Source organism: Rhincodon typus, chromosome 26 (assembly GCF_021869965.1).
Source record: "Rhincodon typus isolate 14 chromosome 26, sRhiTyp1.1, whole genome shotgun sequence".
NCBI lineage: Eukaryota > Metazoa > Chordata > Chondrichthyes > Orectolobiformes > Rhincodontidae > Rhincodon > Rhincodon typus.
This window is the reverse complement of record NC_063357.1, coordinates 28568885-28594389: the sequence shown is the minus strand read 5'-3', so window position 1 is coordinate 28594389 and position 25505 is coordinate 28568885. Positions and strand designations below refer to the sequence as shown.

The 25505-nt window shown below is 40.1% G+C and overlaps 1 protein-coding gene across 2 annotated transcripts in view; it reads left to right on the top strand.

Annotated features, from left to right (window-relative positions):
• LOC109913705 (calcium-binding protein 8) overlaps positions 1-25505 on the top strand; it is a 315322-nt gene that overhangs the window by 97321 nt on the left and 192496 nt on the right. The gene's annotated exons all lie outside the window — the stretch shown is intronic.

Genomic DNA, 25505 nt, shown 5'->3' with positions numbered 1-25505 from the left:
AATGGACCCTGAATAGGGTCTAGGCCTGAAACGTCAGCCTTCCTGCTCCTCTGATGCTGCTTGGCCTGCTGTATTCATCCAGCTCTACACCTCGTTATCTTAGCCAGAAACATGCTGTTTTGGTGAAGAAGAAGAACAGTAAGAAAATACACTGTTAAAACCAGAGTCCGACATCTTGGGGGAAATGGTCAGAAACATTTTCTCACAGGAGAAGTGTGGGGATCTCTCTAACAAAAAGCAGTTGGTTCCAACACATCTAACAATTTTAAATCCAACAGTCATTTGCTAATAATGGTGTCAGCCAAATGGGGTCAAGGCAGGTGAATGAAGTTAGAAAATAGATTAGCCGTGATCTCTGGAAATGGCAAATGAATGAGGAGCTGGATAGTCTTCTCCTATTCCTATGTTTCTATATAAATACACATTATTTCCTTCTTTAACAGTTGATGAATGTGTTGTCTTCTGCATCCTCTTTGTTACAACAGCCAGGCCACATAATGATGTGGGAGACTGTTGGTATGAATTGGTTCAGAGGCAGAGTGTTGAGATCTGACAGATGTAGGTATGACTGCTCAGGCATTTTGGATAAGTCACCTGGGATGTAGGAAGGTTTCATAAGCACAGAAACAGGGATGCTCAGTCAGCCCAAGCAATCTGGGTGGCAATTCCTGCTTGTCCAGGTCCTGCAAAGATGTGTTTTCTAGTTAGAGTATGGAACATCTGCTTCTGCTATCAGTACTTGTACTGAGCAGAGCTTCTGCTGTGAATATTCAGCTCACTGAGCTAATAAAATGCCCTTATGTGGCCCCAAATATGAGTTAGACAGGTGCATCAATTGCTCCCCAAAATCTGCAGTTAAAATAACCAAGGGCAGTAGTAGTATTGCTTCAATTTTAGCACCAAATTTCACCTGTTTTTGGTAAATGAATGCAGTTGAAATACTCCATGTGTGGCTCTATATCATTGCGAAACGATTTTGTAGACAGCCCCCTCAACTTATTTAAGAGCGTGGACCATGTATTTGGAATGGTAATTATAAGCTGCATGAAGACTGACATGATTGAATAGACCCCATTGGAGCAATGTTCAGCTAATGCCCAGCAAAGCACACTAATAGTTATTAATCGAGTTCATTAAGGATAAGCTTGATCTCCCATTCACTTTGAGTTTGTGGGCCAGAAGCGCATAGAAACAGCAGTAAATAGGGTCAAAGGGGGAGGAAATGTTAAGAAAAAAGCTAAATTAATGCACGTAGTATTCCGAACATGAATCAGAAATGGATTAACAGCACATAAAAGGTTAATGTGTATGGTATTATATCTATTGGAGCAAAATGGTTACAAGGAGATCAAAGCTGGGAACTAAATTTTCAGGTGTCTGTAACTTTTGAAAAGACAAGTAGGAAGGGAAGGGTGGCGTCTTTGTTAGCATGATATGGAATAAATATCAAGGAATTATTTTGGGTTTGATGATGTGGAATCTGTATAGGTGGAGGTAATGGGGGAAGTCAATAGCTATTGCTAGAGAAAATGGAGTAGGGAACCCAATGGGACTAAATAGGTTGCATACTGGGATTTTAAAGGAAGTGTCTACAGAGGTACTAGATGCACTGGCAGTAATTTTGCAAGAATTCTTAGATTCTAGAAAAGTTCCAGACAATATTAATGTAACACCTTTATTCAAAAAAGGAGAGAGACAAAAAAACTGGTAACTGTAGGCCAGTTAGCTTATCATCTTTTATTGGGAAAATGTTAGAGTCCATTATAAAGGGCATATTAGCATAGCACTTGTAAATTTATAAATGAATACCCCAGGTTACTTGTGGGTTCCGTTCCTGAGTGTGTTTGCAAGTCGATTTGTAGGCAAGTCAGAACACAATACAGGACGATTATAAAGCAGCCATTTGTAAACACAAGAAATGTATTAAATTGGATATTTAAAATTACACTCCTGTATGTGATCGTGTTCGTAAGTATGAGCTTTTGTAAGTCAGACATTTGTAAATCAGGGACCTCCTGTGCATAATGTAAACAACTAGAATCAAAAGGCCTTCATGAAAGGGAAATCATGCCTGACAAATTTAATAACACTCTTGCGGAAGCAACAAGCAGGATGTTTAAAGAGGAACCAATAGATGTAATATATCTGGATTTCCAAAAGTCAGTCGATTAGGTACTGCACATAAGACTACTTAATAAAATAAGAGACAATGAAATTGGAGTTAGTTTATTAGCATGGATAGACAATTAGATAACTAATAGAAGATATCCAATTGGGATAAAGGAAGCATTTCAGGCAACCTGTAACTTGTAGAGAACCAGACGGATCAATGCTGGGGCCACAATTATTGACTATTTATAATAATGACATGGATGAGGGAAGCGAATGTACTATAGCAAAATTTAGTGATGACACTAAATACGTGGAGAGGCAAGTAGTAAGGATGACACAGAATCTGTAAAGGGGTTTAGATGGGTTGAGTAGGTGGGCAAAAATGTTATGTAAGTTAATTTGAGGCTATGCACTTTGGCAGGAAGAATAGAGGAACTGAACATTATTTAAGTGGAGAGAGACTGCAGAAAGCTCCAGACTGAGGGAGTTAGGCGTTCTCGTGTATGAATCACAAGTGCTGCAACCAAGTTCAGTGCATAACGGGAAAGGCAAATGGAATGAACACAATGAAAATTTTCAGTTAATCAGGGAGAGCCAGCGTGGATTCATAACAGGTAGGTCATGCCTGACAAACCTCATCTAATTTTTTTGAACAGTGACTAAGGGAGTGTCTACAAATGTTTTTTATATAGACTTTCAGAACGCATTTAACAAAGTCCCAAATAAGAGACTGTCAGCTAAGGTTGAGGCTCATGGAATTGAAATCAAGTTACTGACATGGTTGGGAAATTGATTGAGCGGCAAGTGAAAGTAGGGATAATGGGTAAGTGCTCAAAATGGCAGGATGTGACCAGTGGTGTTCCACAAAGATCTGCGGTAGGGCCTCACTTATTCATGTAATTTATCAATGACTTGGATAATGGCATAGAAATTCATAAATCCAAATTTGCCGATGACAGAAAGTTAGGAGGTACTATAGACAGTGTAGATGATAGCATAAAATTACAAAGGGCTATTGATAGACTAAATGAATGGACACAACTATGGCAGATGGAGTTCAGTGTAAACAAGTGTGAGGTTTTCCAGTTTGGAATAAAAAAATGATAGATCAGGGGACTTTCTAGATGGTATGAAGTTAAATACAGCGGCTATTCAAAGAGACTTGGGTTTCAGGTGCATAGATTTTTAAAATGTTGTGAACAAGTGCAGAAAATAATCAAGAAAGCTAATGGAATTCTGGCCTTTATATCTAGAGGATTGGAATACAAGGATGCAGGTGTTATGCTGCAGTTATACAAAACCCTGGTTAGACCCCAGATGGAGCACTGTGAACACATCTGGACACCACATCTATGACAGGATATATTGGCTTTGGAAGGAGTACAATGTAGGTTTACAAGAATGATACCTGAACTTTAGGGGTTAAGCTATAAGGAGAGATTACACAAATTATACCTGTTTTCTCTAGAATTAAAAGGTTGAGGGATGATTTGATCAAAGTCTTAAAGATATTAGCATGAAAAATAGTTTAGATAAACTATTTCCACTGGTTGGGATTCATCACCCAGGGGCATAGTCTGAGAATTAGGGCCAGATCATTCAGGAGAGATGTTAGGAAGCACTTCTACAAACAAAGAATGGTAGATGCTTGGAACTCTCTTCAACAAATAACAGTTGATGAAAAATCAGGTGTTAAGTTTAAATCTGAGCTGGATAAATTTTTATTAAACTAAAGTATTAAGGGATATGGGCCAAAGGCAGGTATTTGAAGTTAGGCCACCGATCAACCATGACCTGAAAGAATTGTTGAACAGGCTCAAGGGACTGAATGGCCTACCACTGTTCCTATGTTCCTGTGTTAATGTAAAAGCAATGAAACATGAAAATTGGGAAGTCTTGCTGGAGTTATAAAAGACATTAGTCAGACCATAGCTAGAACACTGTGAGCAGTGTTGATCCCCTTATCTAAGGAAAGATGTACTGGCATTGGAGGCAGTCCAGAGATTGTTCACTAGGTTGATCCCGGGCATGGAGAGATTTTCTTATAAGGAGTGGTTGTGTAGGATGAGTTTGTACTCATTGTAGTTTAGTAGACTGATCAGAGACATTATTAAAATGTACAAGATTCTTACGGGGCTTGCCAGGGTAGAGATTGTTTCCATTTGTGGGACAGTAAAGGACCCAAAGCTATAATATCAGAGTAAGGGGATGTCCATTTAGGACAGAGATGAGGAGGTATTTCTTCTCCCAGAGGTTGTGAATACGTGGAATTCTTTGCCACAAGTGCTGTTGAGGTTGGTTCTTTATACACCCTGAGACAGACAGATTTTTAATGTGGAAGGAAATCAGTGGTTATGGGGAAAAGGCTGGAAAGTGGCATTGAAGATTATTAGATCAGCCATGATCTCATTAGATGGCAGGGCAGACCCGCTGGGCCACTTGGCCTCCTTCTGCTCCTACATCTATGGCCTTATGGTCATTATCTTTCCAAAGGCTTGTTCTTTTGGGCTAAGGAGTGGCAAAATGGTAAATTAACTTAAACTGCAGTGACTGTAAATAACTACCCAGAAAGTGATTCTTTATCTACACGATGTGGTACTGGTATCTCCAAACAAACGGGACAATCATAGAATTATACAGCTCATGAATGGACTATTAAGGTCAGTGTGTCTGCCACACACTGCTACTTCATTGCCCGACAAATTATATTCCAGATCATAGACTCACAGAGGTCAAAAGGAAAAATATTTTCCTAGACAACAAGGTGCAGAGCTGGATGAACACAGCAGGCCAAGCAGCATCATAGGAGCAGAAAGGCTGACGTTTCGGGCCTAGAAGGGTCTAGACCAGCTCTGCACCTTGTTGTCTTGGATTCTCCAGCATCAGCAGTTCCTATTATCTCAGAATATTTTCCTAGATGTGATTCTACGCCCACAGCATTATGCTTGACTCTTAACTGCCCTCTCTTAGCAAGTCACTCAGTTCAAGAGCAACGAGGGACTAGCAACAAATGCTGACCTTTCTCAGCAAAGCCCACGTGTTCTGAGAGAATATCAATGAAAAACTAGTCATCATGTAAATATATTTCTCCTCATTTTCCTGTTGGTTCTTTTGACAGTTATCCTAAATGAATTGGGAGAATCATTTCCTTTTGGGATTGATCTAGGTAGCACATGGCTATGGAAATGTAATTTGACCGCATTGTGGTACAGTGTCCTTAGGCTGCCCTTAGGAAACCCATATGTTGGATGCCTACGGCAGTCAATGTGTCTGTGACTCGCTTTACGCTTCTGTGCACAACCAGTTGGTTAACTTCCCTGATGTAGCCTGAATAAAAATCCAGGTCAGTTATGACACTTCCAGCCATTTTCCAAGAAGACTACAACAGGGTAGCATTCGTTTTGCTAAGTGGGAGCCAGGTACCTGGAGTAAGTGCTACAATAGAGAAGATCACAAAGGTCTGCATCAATAATGATTGCCTCATCATTCAAGAATAGTCACTGATTTTTAATCCCAACAATTTAATGAAAGCCAGTAGGAGTTAGGGTATCCTGAATGAGGTCTGAACAACACCGAAAGGAATAAAGTAGAAAACTTACAAATCATGCACAAATGTTATGACACAATTATTACATACAGTGCTCTCAGATATTTCTAAATTGCAAATTAGCACAATTATTATGTGACCTTGTTTGCCTTTAAATCGGGGCCTCATTTATTTGAGGCAAACAATTGAAAATGCTGCTCAGCTGTAAAGTTTATCTTCATTAAAAAGATTAGCAAGACAAAAAAATGCGAAAACATTACAAAATCAATTAAGTGAAAATCATAACCAATAACTCAAAAAATTACAGTCCCTCCTGGTGTGAAATCTTAGGTTGTTTTGCCACAAGAAGAATAGCTGCACAAATGCCAAAATTGTTTGAGTGACAAAAACAGAATTTGCTGGAAAATCGCAGCAGGTCTGGCATCATTTGTGAGAGAAAGCAGAGTTAACGTTTCGGGTCAAGTGATCCTTAGAGTTTTTCCAGGAATTTCTGTTTTTGTTTCTCGTTTTCAGCATCTGCAGTTCTTTTGTTTCTTTTTTATTTAACTGACACTGTTTATGAGTCAACTATAACAGTCAGTTTGGACAGTTTTTAAATTCATGGAGATATCAGGATGAGGGGCAGTCATGCCCTCAATAGGTATGTACGCACTCATTCTGGTCAGAATCATGAGGAAGCAGTACCTGCTGGCCTGCACCTGACCCAGGATGTGAGGTGACCTGCTGCAGCTTTATTGTAACTCCAGCTGAGATCAGCTATCTTAACATAAGCCCTCAGGTAACTGCAATCTGATTTGCCTAACTCAGTTACTGTGTAAACTCACAAAGCCTTCAGGAACTCCATGCAAAAGAAAATTAATTTATGAATAACTTAAGGATTATGAACAGTCCGTTTCTTCAGAAAAGTCATAGCCGAGAGTTAAAGGAAAAGATGAAAACTTGAATTTGGATCTCTGATATTTAGGCTTTCCTTGCACTTTCTAATAGAGTATCATATCACAAGAATGTATTGGTACATTGAAGGGGCTTTTGTGGTGCTGTAAGTGTGTCCCTGTCTCTGGATCAGGAAGACTAGGTTCAAGTGTCATTTGCTCCAGAATTATGTAATAATATCTTTGAACAAATGGTTTAGCAAATATCTATACTGGTGTATAGCAGGAGCAGAAATTGGAAATGAAAGGGTTAACATTTCACTTCAAATAAATACCACTTGCATCCAGACTCTGCCAGTTGACCATTTCTGTCATGTGAATAAATCAATGCTGTTCCTTAATTCTCACTATATATTATGATGAGTCATGACAGCTAAGGTGTAAGATGCTATTTTGCAGAATGTATTTTGTGCTGACTTACACAAACAGCATTTAATGAGTGTAGTGGGAGAATGGTGTCCTTAACTTTCCGTTTTAGTAGTATGCTGCCGATGGTAATTTTGGGTCTCACAGGAAAGCCAGCGATTAACAAACACCTATTTTTCTTTAATATTCTGTGGACTGCTCTCAGGAGAACTTTTGACCCAAATCTTCCCGTTTTATGGGATTTGGGACATGTCCAAGATGTGGCTGGAATTCCATTGTCACACAGGTTAGTTGGCATATCTTCTGGCCTCTGAGTGGTTTAAATGTTTTTGACAAGTTCCTTTGCATTTGCCAAGGAACCCATTTCTAGTGGAGTTTGTGACATGCTGATACTGGGGGAAATAGAAGCTGTACAAACTGCGCAGGTTATGCTTGAACAGTGCCGAGAGCAATATTGTTGTTGTCTCTCTCTAGTTCCAGCACTCCACATATCACGACATAAATTTAACTGGTTTAACCACTTCCTGGTATGACCAATCATTTATTTTTTATGTTGTACATGGAATAAAAATATTCACAAATGAGGCTTCTTTAATAAACACAAATTTATTGATTCATTATAAAATAAATCTTATTTAACACAGATGCAAAGATTAACACCTATAATGTTCTAATATGAAAAATAAATGTTGACCCTCTAAATAACCCGACACACACACCACACACACCGATGGAAAACCATGCATTTAGCAAACAGTTTTGGCCAATAATGGTTAGTCCTTGAAGGAAAAAAAAACAGGAGAGAATGTGGAATGTTCAGATGATCCGGCGTTCTGGCACACATAGACAGGTCATTAGACATTTGAAATGGTCTCTGACGTTTTGGCAGATACAGCTTGCTCAGCAAACACAGCATTGTGGTGTCCTTCAGATGCCTTTCAAGAAGATAATCAGTTTTCACACTGGAATCTTAACTGAATATTTCATAAAGCTAGGCAATCTTTTCCTTAGCTTGCTTTACCCCAGCAGATATCCAAAACAACATCACAGCGGGACAGCATAATCCCAGGTGGAAATTTCAAAAAGTGAGTCCAAGCAATAAGCTGAAGTCATGTGATTTTGCAAAATGTCTATTTTTAATAAAACGTTCAAATACGTCTTTTCATTGACTTGTAAAAATGAAAAATCCAGGTATCCACAGGATTTGCAACAAATCAATGTCTCACAATTCTTCAAAACAAATATAACCTATAAAACCTTCATACTAATAACTTTGTGGGGAGATTTGTTGGTGCTATTGGCAAGGGCTTACATTCATTTGGTAGATGTGTAGAAACCAATATAGGCAATATTAGCAAGGCAATAATTGGAGAGAGCAGTAGAATAGGGAGTAAAATAGTGTTAGGTGTGTCAGAGTAAGAGGCCTAAATGATGTTTATGTTTATGCACAGATATTAATGTGTAGAATGTGGATCAAATTTTCAACGAAATTATACATAACTCAGTTTGTAAGTGTGATGAGATAATTGCATTTTTGGACTCAGTGAGAGAGAATTTGACCTGTCCAAAGGGCTAAAGGCCATTTTTCTCTCTTTTTCTTTCTTTGCACTCCTCTCAGGAAAGGGTGTGAGCTGAAACTCACCTGTTGAGATTTTCTTAAGAGGATTTCTTTGGAATCTACCGCAAAGGGAAGCAGAGGGAATTTACCCTACTATACCTATTCTAGGAAGACACTGTAGTGCCAGCAACTCCAGTGGAGTTTCTGATCAATGGTAATCATCAGGATGTCAATAGTGGGGGACTTGTTGATGGTAACACCATTGAATGTCAAGGGGAGGTGGTTAGATTGTCTTTTATTGGAGATGGTTATTGCCTGGCACATGTGTGGTGTGATGTTACTCACTACTTGTCAGCCCAAGCCTGGATATTGTCCAGATCTTATTGCATTTGAACATTGACTGCTTCAGTATTTGAGGAGTCACGAATGGTGCTGAACATTGTGCAATCATCAGCAAATGTCTCCACTTCTGACCATATGATGGAAGGAAGGTTATTGGTGAAGCAGCTGAAGATTGTTGAGCCAAGGACGCTATCTTGAGGAACAGCTTCAGAGATGTCCCGGAGCTGAGATGAGTTTCCACCAACAATTACAAGCATCTTCTTATGTGCCAGCTATGACTCCAACCAGTATATAAAGTGTTAGGTTTGAAAGAGCTAATGCTTAGGCGTGCATTAAGTACCATGCAATATGATGTTGTCATAGTGACTTGGACAGGAGAACTGCTCTGGATCTCAAAGGAGATAGACTTTCTCCTTCATATCTTTCTAGTAATGTCTATCATACCAAAATAACATATGGCTTATTGCTGTCATGCAATAAACTACATCCTGTATAAGACCTGAACCTCTTCTTCTTACACCACTTAGGGGTTTTCCTCTACCAGTGGACCAAGTGGATATTGTCAGTCCCTAAAAGGAGGATGGTGGCAGCAGGTCTACCAAATGGTGACCAACAGTTCAGATAGTGTGCACATGACGGGCAGTGGCGAGACTTCATCATACACAGCATGTGGTGCAGTGGTAATGTCCTGGCCTTTGGCCCTGAAAGTACAGGGTCAGGTCCCAATTACCACAGAGGTGTCCCACAACGTGTCTGAATAGGTTGATTAAAAAATAATTTACAACAGTACAGAGTTGGATTTCTTGAGGATTGTGGTTGGAATTTCTGCTTTTCTTCATTATATATTAATGACCTGAGCTTGGATGTTCGATAAACTTGGAAGTAGTGTGAACTTTGTGGTGAACCGTATTTCAGTCTATATATACTGGAGTGCCCAAGTCTGGACTCTGCACCTTTAGAAAGATTTGCTGACTTTCGAACTTTAATCCACACTTCTTGAAATGACTAAATTGGGAGATCATTATCCGGGCAAAGTTGGCACTTTTTCACAAACAAAAACAGAAGTTGCTGGAAAAGCTCAGCAGGTCTGGCAGCATCTGTGAAGTGAAATCAGTTAACATTTCGGTGACCCTTCCTCAGAACTGTTCTGAGGAGGGGTCACTGGAGCTGAAACCTTAACTCTAATTTCTCTTCACAGATGCTGCCAGATCTGCTCAGTTTCTTCAGCAATTTCTGTTTTTGTTTCTGATTTACAACATTGGCAGTTCTTCTGGTTTTTATTTGGCAGTTTTTCAGCCTGACCTGACATTTTCAAGGATTTTAATGCATAAGCCCCAGATCTTTACATTGCAGCTGTTTAAACTTTACCATTTAGTTCATATTGCTTTTCCCCATTCGTTCTACTAAAAGTCATGATTTTACACTGTTCAATGATAATTTTTTTCTGTTGTGTGCATTCCCTTTTCACCTGTCTGGTCAGTGTCAATTGAGGTTTATTTGGTTACACTCTTATTTTGGACTCACAACATTCTGGTTGTAAGTTCCACTCCAGGACTTGAGCATGATATTAAAGGCTGACACTTCAGTCCAGTATTGGGGAAATGCTGCTCTTCAGAAGCGCTGTCATTTAGATGAAGTGTTAAACTGAGGGCCTGTCTGCTGTCTCAGGCAGATGTAAAAGAGGTAAATATGTGAAATGCCACAATGTTAAAGAAGAGCGGGGATGGTGTAAACTGTGGTGGCATGAACAATATTCATCCCTCAATCAACATCAAAGTGAACAAATTATTTATTGCTGGCTGGGCCAGCATTTAATGCCCATCTCTTGTTGCCCTTGAGAAGGTGGTGAGCCGCCTTCTCGAACTGCTGCAGTCCATGTGCGATAGGGAGACCCATAATGCTGTTAGTGAGGGAAATCCGGGACTCCTGTCCTTCCAACTACTGTTCTGCCTCAAACTTTCTTTTCTTCTCCTCAGTGTAAATCTCTCTCCACTGCCGGACCTGCTGAGTTTCTCCAGCACTTTCAGTTTTCTGTCTTTTCAGTCTTGTTACTTCCAGATCTTTCCTAGAACTCCATTTTTGAATTCCTCCAATTCATTTCCATCCTGCCACAGTACGGTTTGGCTGTTATTAAAGTTGCTAATAACCTACTGTGTAACTGTGACAAAGGCAAACTTTCCTTCCACAGCTGTCTCCATCTGCCTACAGCCTTTTGATGAAATGATCTGCTTGCAGTTGCTCTTCACTGCTATCCAGCTGGGTGGGGACTGCTGTTGCCTGGTCCTATTCCTATCTGTTTAACACTAGAGCCAGAGAATAACTTGCAGTACCTTCCCGTTCCAGCACCATTATCTCTGGTGCCCATCAAAGATCTCTCCTTGACCCCCTGCTATTTCTCATCTAGATACTGCCCCTTGGTGACATTCTTCAAAGCATCAGTTTTCACACAACATGCTGATGGCATCCAGCTCTATCTGCTCTTTGTGAGAACTTACCGGTTGCAAACTGCTCACTTTCTACAATGCAATAGGTACACTTCAAAAGCAGTTAGTTGGCAGTAAAGCGCTTTGTATTTATCTAGAATTTTGTTGTCACACGTACTCAAGTACAGGAGTGCAGTGCAAAGTGTATACATTACCATACAATCTTGGGTACAATCATAAGAACCATAAGACAAGGTAGAAAGAAAGAACAAAATTGAACGTTACAGTAATTCTTAGTATTAAGTAGAAAAATTAAAGCCAAAAAGCATACAGAGCTATGAAAAGTGCTATATAAATGCAAGTTTGTCTTTTTTCTCTATGTTTACCTTTCTCTTAGAATCAATCATAGAATCCCTACAGTGTGGAAAGAGGCCATTCAGCCCATTGACTCTACACCGATCCTCTGAAGAGCATCCCACCCAAACCCCCACCTTCCCCCATAACCCCACATTTACCATGGCTAACCCACCTAGCCTACATATCCCTGGACAGTATGGGCAATTTAGCATGGCCAATCCACCTAGCCAGCAAATCTTTGGACTGTGGAAGGAAACTGGAGCACCTGGAGGAAACCCTTATTAAACCTTATTTAATATATTTTTGAATTTTGTATCAACCTCAGACTTTGAAGTTATGCCTCTGTACCCAAGTCCTGTTCAATCCTGTATCTTCCTGCAGGAACCAGCTGTTCATATCTACCTTAATAACTGGACCCAGGGAATAGTAGCTTAGAGGGTTGCATACAGCTGCTGACATTTTATAATTCAACAACAACTTTTTATGTTTCTTGGAATTCGTGCTGTGGTAAAATATATCAAAGTACTGCACAAAGGAGCAAATGGATCAAACAGTGGTAGAATTGGGACCATCAATCAAATGGAGTGTCACAAAAGTACAAAAGTAGAATACTGTGAGTGGTGGAGTCCTCAAAGTCAGAAAATGCTGGAAATACTCAGCAGGTCAGGAAGCATCTGGAGAGAGCAAAGCAGGTTTAATTTTAAATCGATGTCCTTTCATCAGGAGTACTCTCTTGCTCTTCATCGAATATTACAATGGAATGTTTCGCATGGGGCAGACAACAGTTCAGCTTAAATCTCAATCAGAAAGTGGCACCTCATACAGTTTAACATTCTTTCAGTACTGCAGTATCACCCTGTAGAATCTCTGAAGTACAGTAAGACTTGAACCTTCTTGATGGAAGATCGTTGATCTGAAAGGCTAATTTTGTTCTCTTTCCACAGATGCTAGCAGACCTGTTAGTGAAAGTATTATTTTTTAATAGTGAGTTTATTATTAGACATGTACATCTTCGTTTAACCTCAACACTAATGCTGCATTCTCCCATGGTAGATACTGGATGAGTTGGCCTGGATGGCATCAGGGCAAAGATTGGTGGTTGTGGTGGGTTTGGGTTGGCATGAGTAGGCACTACATTGGCATGGGACTGTAAAGGATGATGATGGATGGGTATAATTTGGAATGAAGGTAATGAGTGGCCACAGGGCTGGCAGGGACAGAAGACAGTGTGTCGTGCAGGAAGCTCGAGAGTGTGTAGGCTAGAGGCCTGTTTTTCATTTTATTGTTTTCTTGACAGCTGCCTTCTGAACAGATTGCTCTCTCTGGAGATGATAGACCTGATTTCAATTAAACTCTCCCCTCCACCCTCCCCAACCCTTGACACCATTGGAGCACAAATCTGACCGTCTCGGTCACTTCCTCCAGAATTTAGGCCATTTTGTGAGGTGCCACGTTCGATTGAGATCTTTATCTGTGGCCTTTCATGTGTAGCACAAATGGAATTGTACTTTCACGCATAGTGCATTGTAACAGGAGCTATGTCATAGCGACACAGTTAGATCACATGAAACTGAAACCTGGTTCTGTAGGGCTCGCAGTAAGAGATCCTTTCTTACCATCCTCCATACATTCTCATGCCCATTAACAAACCTCTTGCTGTTCAGTCAAAAGAGAGTCAATCTTACATAGTGGCAACAAAGACCATACCTATGGAACCAGAGGTAAGTAGTAATAGCCTGAAGTGAAGCTCAGTGATGGTTGAGCATGAGGTGAGGTCAGCTATCCAAACATGGGTAGGTAAATACTGAGTGAAACTCAGCAGCGGCCGGGGGCTGGCTAGTGATAGCTTCGACGTATACCCAGGCACTGCATCAAGCGACAGGAAAACCTACACGGAAGGTAAAGAAAGATAGGGGACTAGCAGCAGCAAGAAATCAGTTGGACGTTATTTACCACTTATATGGCACAAATTTTGCTCCACACTGTCAGTCCAAGCCTGAATATTGTCTGTTGAAGCAGACTGCTTCGGTATCTGAAGAGTTGAAAGTGGAACTGAAAGTTGTATAATCATCAGCAAAGGAACATCTCACTCCCCCCTTGAAAACTTCACCAGTGGACACTTTGTAGGGAGGGGTGTGGAGGATGGAGTGAACAGTTCATGGTTATATGTTAATGGTTAAATAGGCTTAACAAAAATAACCTGGGGTGGGGTAAGGGGTTAGATGCAGAGTGAAGGGAATGACACCTTCGCTATAAGTTTATCTACTGAACGTGTGAAAACAGAGCCTGGTCATAGTGAGGTTAGGTCAAATGGAAATGGAGCCTGATCTGGAGGGCTGTAAGTAAGAGATTCTCTCTCCTCCTCCTACATTATGTTTAACAAAGAGAGTCGATCTCATCTATTCTACAGCTCATTCTCGGATAAAATATCCCATGGCAAGGTTTGAAGAGCAGAGTGTTGAATGTAATACTGGTTCTTGAAAGAGTTAATAATGAAGCAGCATTAAGCTCCATCGTATCTGTTGATGTCATACAGTCTTTGTGTAGAAAAGAGGCAGCATAGAACAAGGCTCCATGGAGACAGATGTTTCACTTTTGGCTCCTATTGGTCATTGGATTATGCCTAGCAAGTTAATGTAACTTGCAGCTATTGCTATCATATAATTAACTATTTGCAAGTTAAACAAGTACCTGTTCTCATTAAGACTCATTAGTAGTTTATCCTTGGCCACTGCTAATTAGATAGGCCCTTAGACTCAGCTGAGCAAAGAGGATTGTCCTTTCCACATGCTCTTGGCTTAATCTGGTTTAATTTTGTTCATTGAAATAGTAGAAAGCAGAATTGAATCTGCTACTTCTCCCTGACCAGAAGTGAGGTCAGTGGTTGGTACTCAACATGTGACATAAGAGTTCCCCAGTGCCCTGGCAAATATTTATCCTCAATTAATGCCATTAAAAGAAGAGGATGGGCTGTGGTATCATTATCATCTATTCAAGAGAGCAGATGGTACCTGAGTTTAATGTCTCCTGAAAAAGAACGTATTCTCCTTCAGTAAATTGATATCTATTTTCGATAGATTTGGCCACCCAATTCAAACAATGATATAACACCATTGAAAAAAACACTCTATAAATTTTCTGGGGTCTTGCCAAGGATTAGAGGTTAAGACTATTTTTACTGAAGTTGAGATCGGATCTTCATTATTTTAGATAAGACATCAGTGAATGAACAAAAATTTAAATACTGGCAGAGAGTTAAAGTAGAAATTGGAAATAATATGTGTGCAGAATTTGAATGGAATGTAAATTCAATTCTCTCCCACAAAATCTATCAATTCTTTCAAATGAAAGAGTTGCTTGAAAAAGTAGAAAGAAACTGGAGTGTGAGTAACAAGGTAAGATTAGTGATTGTGATTCATGGTTCTGAGCTTTCCTCCGATAGCCTTCTCTGCTCCAATGTTCCAGAGATTCTCATCTTCAGCTTCCTTGTAGCTGTAACAAACATTGTAGCTCCAGTAATGGCATAATGGATAACCCCTTGGAAAAGAAAAGCAAAGAGCATTTACGACAAAGACCAATTTCACCCCTATTGTTTGCATGAATTTAATGTTTAACATCAGACATTAATGGTGTTGTTTAACATCACACATTCAAGTCCATGAATTGTTTTTAAGTATTCGATATACTGCTCTTATTTGATAGGTTGAGTGTTCATATAGCACCAAGCATTGGAAAATACAATTCTGTTACGTGTTTATATTGACGCAATGCAGCAATTTCATAGTTTTCTACTGTAGTCCTGATTACATCTTGACACTAAAATTTATTCTAAGTCCCTGAAGCTTTGAAATGCCTTTATTATTCTGAGGTTCAGGAGATTATTTTATTCTACTGCTCCGCTTCATAAACCTGTGACAGCGGTAATTATTTCCAGTTCATTTGCAATACATCATTACGAGGGAATGTCTTGAGATCATTATAATATGTAGCTGGATTTTTACATTTCCATTTGTAGCCAACGACTGGTAGTATTCCTGAGGACATCTGTGTCCATGGGAGTGTAAATTATACACAATGACTGGGAGGTTTGTTGTAAAGTAGAGTTTCTTTTGCCGACTGAAGTGAATCATCAGAAATTTAGTTTTCTGCTTATTTTATTATACAGGATTCATATAGTATATGGCATTTGGGAATAGGCTAGTCAGGGGACTTTAATCCATTATTCAAACATTTTCCAAAACCAATGAATTTGCAAACTGTTTCTTTCAGAAGGGTTCCTGCGTTTTGTCTGTGATAATTAGTTTTACGTGTTAACTGTGACTCTATCAATCCAGTTGTCTGGGAACATTGAGAACACACATGATATCAAACACTGCAGTAGTACCATTATTATGAAATAACATTGGCTAGATGCTGCACCTGAAACCAACATGTGGAATGCTTTGACCCTTCCTGTCATCCTGCTGTTGTCTTCATCAGCTTTTATTTATTCACTCATGGGTGAGCATCAATAGCAAGACCAGCATTATTGCTCATCTGGAATTGTCCTTGAGAAGACTGTAGTGAGGTTCCTTCTTGAACAGTTACAGTCCATCTGTTGTAGGTACACCCTCTGTTGAAAGGCAATTCTATGACCTTGACCCAGTGACAGTGAAGGAATGGTGATGCAGTTCCAAGTCAGAATGGTGTATGGCTTGGAGTGGGACTAGGTGGTCCCAACCATCTGCAGTTCCTGTTCTTCTAGGTGGTAGAGATTGCAGGCTTGGAAGGTGCTGTCAAAGGTGCTTGGCAAGTTCCTCCAGTACATTCTTGTAGATGGTATACACTGCTACGACTGTGCATCATGATGAAGGGAGGTGGCAGACTAGATACAAGTTAAGTGATCTGCATTGTCCTTGATGGTGTTGAATTGTTTGAGTGTTATTGGAGCTGTATTCATCCAGGCAACTGGAAAGTATATCATCATGCTCCTAACTTGTGGCTTATAGATGGTGGGCAGGTACTGGGGAGTCAGGAGGTGAGTTCCTTATCACAAAATTCTTAGCCTCAGATAAATTTTTGTAATTACACTATATACGTGGCTAGTAGAGTTCAGTTTCTGGGCAGTGGTAACCCCCAGGATGTTGATAATGGAGGATACAGTGACGTTAATGCTGTTGAATGTAAACAAGAGGTATGGGAGATGGTCATTGCCTGGCACATGTGTAACATGGATGTTACTTGCCACTTAACTGTTCAAACCTTTATCTTTAGTCTTACTGCATATGGTCTACGGATGACCTTAGTAACTGATGAGAAGTTGCGAATGGTACTGAATGTTATGCATGAATCAGCAAAGGGCAACTCAGTTTTGACCTTATGGTGGAAGTATGATGTTGATATTGTGGACAGGACAATCTGGGCATGTTTCAAGACAGCTCTGCTGTGGCATCTATTCTGGAACAGCTTAGCTACAGCTCTGGCTGGTTTGGGAGTACAAATCTTCAGTACTTCATCTGGGTTGATGTTAGAATCCATAACCTTTGAAGTATCTAATAGCTTCAGCAATTTCTTGACCTTGTGTGTGATTTAATTTACGTGAATGCTGGCATTTTTGATGCTTGGAATGTCAGAAGAAGGCAAAGAAGGACCATGCAGTTGACACTTCTGGGAGATGATGGTCGTAAATGTGACAGCTTTCCCTTTTACACTGATGCGTGAGGCTCCCCCCTATCACTGAGAATGGGGATATCTGTGGAGTCGCAGCCTCCAATTAATTGTTTAATTGTTCACTACCATGTACAACTGATGGCTACATTTGGCAGGGCTCCAGAGCTTAAGTCTGATCTGCTGTTTGTGGACTCACTTTATCACTTTATTTTTATTGCTTTTGTCTATTTTTGTCTAGTATTTACATATCTTGTATTGTAGCTTCACCAAGTTGACATCTCAATTTTAGGCACACCTTGGTGCTGCTTCTGGCATGGTGTTCTGTGCTTTTTATTGAGGCAGGGTTGATAACCTGGCTTGATGGCAATGGTTGAGTGGGGACTTGTGCGGTTACAGATGTTGGTCAAATATAATTATGTTACTGGTAATGGTCCACAGTGGCTCATGGTTGCCCTGCTTTGAGTTGCTAGGTCTGTTCAGAATCTATCAGGTTTGGCACAATGGTACAAGGATGGGGTAACCTCAGTATTTGGGACTTCATATCCACAAGAACTGTGTGGTGCTCTCTCTTGCCATGGATGGATGCATCTGCAACAGGTTGATAGGTGAGGACATGGCTAGTAGATCTGTCCTTGTTGATTCTCTCACTCTGTGCCACAATCTCAAGTGGAGGTAGACCATTTTCTGCTGAGTCATGTCAAAGAAAATTAATGAGATGATAAGCAGGAACTTCAGATTGTTGTTCACTGAATTCTGAAGGATTGATCAATCATGAAACTTCATTCTGAAGGATCCTTGAGTGTTAGCTGTGGCTCGGTGTTATTACTCAGTAAGTCAAAATATGTGAATTAAAATTCCACATCAGAAACGTGAGCTCAAAATCTAGGCTGACACTATACCATTGCAGTGAGGGAGGACTAACATGTCAGAGGTGCTGTGTTTTGGCTGGGACATTAAACTACATTTTTGCAAGTTAAAGACTTCAAGAAGGCATGATGGTGCCTGCTCCAACTTTGAAGAACAGCAGCAAGATTTTTCTGCAAGATATTTATCTTTCAATCAATATTACTCAGATTATCTGGTCAGTGCTTTTTGTCGGCTGTAGCTGAGTGTAAATTGACCATTATGTTTTCTATAATACAACAGGGAATACACTTAAAAGATCCATTGGCTGCAAAACATTTTGAAGTACCATTGAGTGGGAAGGTGCTATGTGAATACAAATTCTTTCATTTTATTAATCTGGGCATTACGCATAACATGAGAAGGTTGTGTAATTACTTATAATGTGCCACTGCATTGAGCAATCCTTTGTTTAACATGGAGAAATTTTGCCTAAAAATAGGTCATATATTGCCACATGGATATAATCAAATTGCCTTGTGCTCAGTATTATTAGCTGACATTTTTATGTTTTAGAATGGTACAATATTGTGGATCTGTTTTAGTAGTTATTATTGTTTGTAATTAACATTAAAAAGGCTTGAGGCAATGGACATTAACAATTGACAATTAACATGGAAAATAAAGAGTGATGGTTGCTGCGTCATTTCTCAGAGCACTGATGAAAGCATTCGATTTGAAACTAATAAAAACTTTTATCAAAGACTACAGTGCTAACAAAACAGTAAATGCTTTCAAACATGCCATTACAAACAGAAAATTATTGCCTGCCTGTATAGCAATTATTTACTGAGATTTGGATTGAGACTGAAGATAAACCAAACTCAGAGGTCCCAAAATTATCCACTATGGTTTTTATACTCTTACATACAGTGGGCAGTGTCTGTTTACAGGGTGGAAGCAGGTTAATTTAATAGCTTACAGAGGTTTAAGAGCATGCAACAATTTTTGGACTTCTGTACAACTTCTGTAGACCTTTCTCAGGAAATAATGCAATATCCCACTGTAATTTAAGGTAGATCCATTCCTCTGCATACATCAATGTGCCTTGGGATAACATGAGGAGAAGTATAAACTGTTCACATGTTAATATGTTCATAGTGTAGTTTCAGGCAAATGTTAACTACTGATGTGCACGTGGCCTGCAGTGTAATGTTCAAGCTGTACAAATAATTGATTAGCCTATAGATAATTTCGTACAATGTTACCTTCGGAAGCATTTCTTGGACTTGGAAGGGTACAGGACAGATTCATAGAGGTAATCCAAGGGATCAGAAACATTATGATTATACAGCAATGAAAAACTGGAGGACTTTTCATGAGAAAATTGAAGGTTAGAAGAAATTATGGTGGAGGTTGGAGGATTTTAACAAGTGAACAGGGAAAGCCTACTTCCCCAAGTTTGTGACTCAAGAACTAGAGAGCAATAAATTTAAGACTGAAAAATAAGACATTTGGAAGATTCTTATTACATCAGATTTAGAATATTCATCTAGAAAAAGCAAAAACAGAATTATAGAGTCATAGAGCTTTACAGCATGGAAATCCTTCGATCATGCTGATCATATATCCTAAATGAATCTAGTCCTATTTGCCAACATTTGGCTCATATCCCTCTAAACCCTTCCTATTCATGTACCCATCCAGATGCCTTTTAAATGCTGTAATTGTACCAGTTTCCACCGCTTCCTTTGGCAGCTCATTCCATACGCACACCACTTTCTGCATGAAAAAATTGCCCCTTGGATCTCTTTTATATCTTTCCCCTCTCATCTTTAACCAATGCCCTTTAGTTTTGGAAGCCCCTACTCTGAGAAAAAGACATTGGCTATCACCCTTTCCATGCTCCTCATGATTTTATAAACCTGTACAAAGTCACTCCTCCGCTTTCAAAGCTCTAGGGAAGATAGCCCTAGCCAATTCAACCTGTCCCTGTAGCTGAAACCCTCCAACACTGGCAACATCCCTGTAAATCTTTTCAGAACCCTTTCAAGTTTCACAACATCTTTCCTACAACAGAAAGACCAGAATTGAATACAGTAATCCAAAAGTGGCCTAACCAGTGCCCTGTACAGCAATGGACAATGCTTCTTACTTGTTTGCCAGGCCATGGAGGTTTCAGGATTATCACATGAGCGGCCACAGTCCTCACCAGCATGGACCAGGATTCTATCCTCGAGGGCATGAGGAGGTGGATGTTACATACCCCACAGTTCATCCTGGCGCCCTTCCTCTTATTACAGGCTGTTACTCCTGCAATGAAACAAAGGAAGGGATTGACTGAGATGAGAGTGGGCAGCACAGCTATTGGTGCAAGTCGAGGAAAGGTGGTGAGGTTCCAGAGTGAGGGTGATTGGCAGCACAGAAGCCCTGCTAGGTTAGGAGGGTGCAGGGATTAGGGGAGGAAAGATGCTGCATGCTATTGTGAGAGTAGTTTACTCTGGTGGGAGATGGACATAGCATCTATATGGAATGAGGGAGAGATAATGGAGAAAAGAGTGTGGTACTTAGTCTGGTTGCTGAGTGTTCCTCCAGATTGTGACTAACAGCATTGACTCAGACAAGGGCTGGCAGGGTCTGGTGCTGTGTCTCCTCTTCTGAACCTCCTCTGCGGGTAGAAGATGACCTTCACATGCATCACCCTGTGACCAGCACTTCCAGGTCCCTGTCTGCGAAGCTGGGTGAACCTTGTCTGACATGGCCAGGCCAAATCATATGAAGTTACCAGAGCAGCTGTCAACTGACAGCGCATGGCCTGGTGCAGAACTACTTTTGAAACATGGTGGAGGCATGGGGTATTCCAGGAGGTCTGAGCAGTGGAGAATGGTTCTGTCAGTGACAAGGTGGAGGATCTGATGAGAGGGTAAGTTTGGGAAGATAGTGCGAGAAGTTTCACTCGGCTTCACGAAGAGACACCCTTCATGAAACTTGACAAAACTGATACTTGTCTAAAATCAGCCAGATGGGTCAAATCACTTTCTCTCTATTGCTGTGAAAGTCTGTGATTCTTTGGTATAAATACCACCTTGAGAAAAGCTAAGCCATGCAGAGAGGAGATCTCAGGTTGGGATTCCTAATCTCTGTTGAACTGGGCCAATCGCATCTGGCTTAGTGGCACCGTGGGCAAAGAAAGAGGAAATCATTCAGTATTTCTGCTGCTGATCACTGCCCAGTGATCATTGTGGATGGTATGTAGACCCAGATATGATCAGAATTGGACTTGATTGTGATAGTGTTGGAAAATTGGATAGACAACTTGATGTTTATAATGATGCGTGTGTGTGGTCCCTTTAAAAGGTGATTTTTTTTTTAGCCTGAGATGCACAGAGTTCTTGAAATTTAAACACGGTATCAAAAGGATATACTGTTAGCAGGCAAAGCAGCATTTTTACCAAGACAGCAGGTTTTTAAAATTAGCCAATTAGTTTAAACCAGGCCTGAGATACCAAAACCCAATTAAATTTAAATCTGATGGTTTTGATAACCCAGAACTGATTCTATTGTAAGAAATTTATCAAGGGTATGAAAGAAGAGGCATTTGAAAATCAGTGCGAGAACTGTCATCTGCCAAGAGAACAGCTCTCGGCTATAAAAGAAAGAATCACTGGCTCTCACAGAATTCTCTAAGCTCTCAGAAAACCATCATCGAAACTAAAGGCACAGTGGCACTCTTAGCTAATATTCCTGACATAAGAATTCGATGTAGAAAGGTGTTCCTGACTGAGGATCAGCAGAGAGGGCATGGAGCATTGCGAAAGACTTATCCTGGCTGTAATTTTGAGAGACTAAGTTTTAATTTATTTTTCTTATTACTTTGGTTTATATAGTGGGACTTATATTCATTAGAACAGCATACCATTAGAATTTTATTTATTCGGGGATAGTTAGTAGTTAAGGGGGAATTGTTTGGTTTGTTAGTAGCTCTGTTAATTTGTTGACTGTTAGAGTTAGATAAATAAATTGCTACTTGTTGATTATAAAGTGAGTATCAGGGATTTCTTTCATTTAGCAGCTTCTTTGTAACAGTTTGGGGGCTCGAATCTGGGATCTGGCCTGTTCATGTATGGGATATGAATGGATCTGAATGGATTTGGACAGATTCAAGTAGACTTGGGGATTAGTGCCCTAGATCTTTACATATGACTTAGATGAGAAGTGTAAAATCTGTTTAATTTCAATTACTTGTGGTTGGTTAAATCAAAAGTGGAGACAAAGGCTCTTAACATTGCTAAAGAGGTTCTGGGGTTTGAAGATGCTTCCCAAATTTGCCAAGAAAGTTGAGTAAGACAAAAGAAGGATATGCTTTTAGACTTAGCAAACAGGCTAGAATTGAGTTTAACCAGGGATAAGAGGAAAGCAGAAGTTGTAACAGAGTTTGTCAAGCATTTAGGTATATCAGAGAAACATCCAAGAGCAGTGGAGTTAGAAAATATTAAATTGAAAATTTGACAGTTGGAATTAGAAAGTGAAAAAGAGAGAGAAGAAAGGAACTGAAATGGTTTGAATTATGGTTGCAAGTAGAGGAAAGCCAAAAAGAAAAAGAGAAGAAAGGGAAAAAGAGAAAAAGAGAGTTTGAAATTTGGACGTTACAAATCAAACAGGAAAGTCAATTTAAAATGAAGGTTGAAGATAGGCTTAGTGAGAAGGAAAGTGATGATGAGCAAACACATCATGGCCAAAGATCTGGTAGGTGTATATACAAATATGTCCAAACATTACTAAAATTCAATGAAAAAGATGTAGAAGCCTTTTTCATTTCCTTTGAGAAACTAGCTAAACAGATGAACTGGTCAGAGACAATGTGAGTAATGTTAATTCAGACCAAGTTGGTAGATAGGGCTAGTGAGGTGTTTGCAGCGCTGTCAGATGAAGTGTCAGGAGAATATGAAGAAGTAAAACAGGCTATATCGAGTGCCTACGAATTGGTACCAGAAGCATATAGACAACGGCTCAGAAATATGAGAAAGGAACCAGGTCAGATTTCTGTCAAATTTGAAAGAATTAAACGTAGCAACTTTGATAGATCGGTGAGAGCATTAAAGATAGAAAAGACATATGAGGATCTTAGAGAGATTATTCTGCTGGAGGAGTCAAAAACTCACTTCCTGAAATGATGATGTTGAGGAACAGAAAGTTAAAACAGCGAGAAGAGCTGCAGAGATAACGAATGAATACGCATTAGTACATAAATTGAAATCTAGCTTCCGACAGCAATTTCATTCCATGAGGGATAGAAATTGGGAAAGAGGGAGATCCTTCAATGAAAAACAAAAAGTAGGTCGCACTGGAAACAGTTTACCACGTGTGAAAAAAGAAACGCAACAGGGTGAAAAAGAGGTGAAAGGCCTCAGGTGTTTTCACTGCGGTAGGGCGGGACACACAAAGTCACAGGGTTGGTGGATTAAGAGAGGCACTGGGCAAAAGGATGAGGTAAAAGAGGCTAAACCAGTAGGATTAGTTGAGGTAGTGAAGGAAATCCCAAGAGAAGTTGAGGAGCTGCAGGAGAGTGCACAGCCTGGTCACAGGCTGGATAGTAAGATAGTGCCTGATCTCTTCAAAGACTTCACCTCTATTGGTAAGGTTTACTCAGGAAGAACAGGGGGAGAAGGTAAAGAAGTTAAAATATTGCGAGATACAGGAGCTGGTCAGTTTCTAATAGTAAGAGATGAAAATGTTTGCACTCTTTCTGAAATGTTACCTGAGAGAGTGGTAATCTGTGGAATAACTGGAGAGAGATTTTAGTGTTCCCCTGTGTAAGATAAGGCTGGGAAGTCCAATCAAGACTGGGGAAGAGACAGTTGGAGTTATTGAAAGTGTGTCTATTCCAGGAATACAGTTTTTGTTCTTGGAAATAACCTTGCCAGATCACAGGTGGGAGTGATGCCAGTTGTAGTGGAGAAGTCAAAAGAAAACCAGGGAACTGAAGAGTTAAAAGAAAAGTACCCTGGAAGTTTTCCGGATCGAGTAGTGACAAGATCCCACAGTCATAAGTTAAAGCAAGAAGGGAAAACCAAAGAGAAAGCCAAAGGAGTTGAGGTCCTGTTAGCTGACACCCTGTTTGGTGAAATGGTAAAGGAAAAACCTAAGCAGGTAAAGGACGAGGCAGAGGTGTTTAGTTCTGAAAGACTAATGGAGTTACAACAAAAAGATGAGACAATAAAAGATTTATATTGTAAAGCATACTCTGAAAATGAATCAGAATGTATTCCTGAATGTTATTTTATAAAGGATAAAATCCTAAGGCAGAAATGGAGACCTTGGCAGATTAGTGCAGAGGAGAAATGGGAGGAAGTTCACCAGATTGTGTTGCCAGTAGCATACAGACAGGAGGTATTGTGGGTAGCACACAAATGACCTGTAGGAGATCATCTAGGAGTGAGGAAGACTCAGGCTAAGACACAGAACCATTTTTATTGGCCTGGATTACATAAAGATGTAGTTGAATTTTGCTGTACCTGTCATACATGTCAGATAGTAGGAAAGCCACAGGCAGCAATAAAACCAGCACCTTTAATGCCAATTCCCGCATTTGAAGACTCTTTCATGTGGGTTATAATTCATTGTGTAGGTCCCCTCCCTAAAACCAATATTTGCTAACTATAATGGATGTGCCTACCAGATTTCTGGAGGCAATTCCATTACGGAATGTCAAGACAATATTGGTTGTAGAGGAGTTGCTTGCTTTGTTTACCCGTTATGGACTACCCAGGGAAATTCAGTCAGATTAAGGGTCCACTTTTGGGTCCACTTTTTCTGCCAAATTATTTAACGAGGTCATAGATAGTTTAGGCATCTAACACTTTAAATCAAGTGCGTACCATCCTGAATCTCAGGGAGCATTGGAAAGGTAGCATCATACCCTAAAGATCATGCTGAAGGCTTATTGCCAGGATTACCCAAATGACTGGTATAGAGGTATCCCACATATATTATTTGCTCTTAGAAATGCTCCAAATGAATTACTGAGATAGCAAGAACTGCAGATGCTGGAGTCAGAGATAACAAAGTGTGGAGCCGGAGGAACACAGTAGGCTAGGCAGCATCAGAGGAGCAGGAAAGTTGATGTTTCGGGACCTGAAACGTCAACTTTCCTGCTTCTCTGATGCTGTCTGGCCTGCTGTGTTCCTTCAGATCCACACTTTGTTATCTCCAAAAGAATCAACTCAGTTTATTCCATTAGAGACAACAAGGTGCAGGGCTGGATGAACACAGCAGGCCAAGCAGCATCTTAGGAGCAGAGAGGCTGACGTTTCGGGCCTAGACCCTTCATCAGAAAAGGGGGAGGGGAAGGGGGTTTTGAAATAAATAGGGAGAGA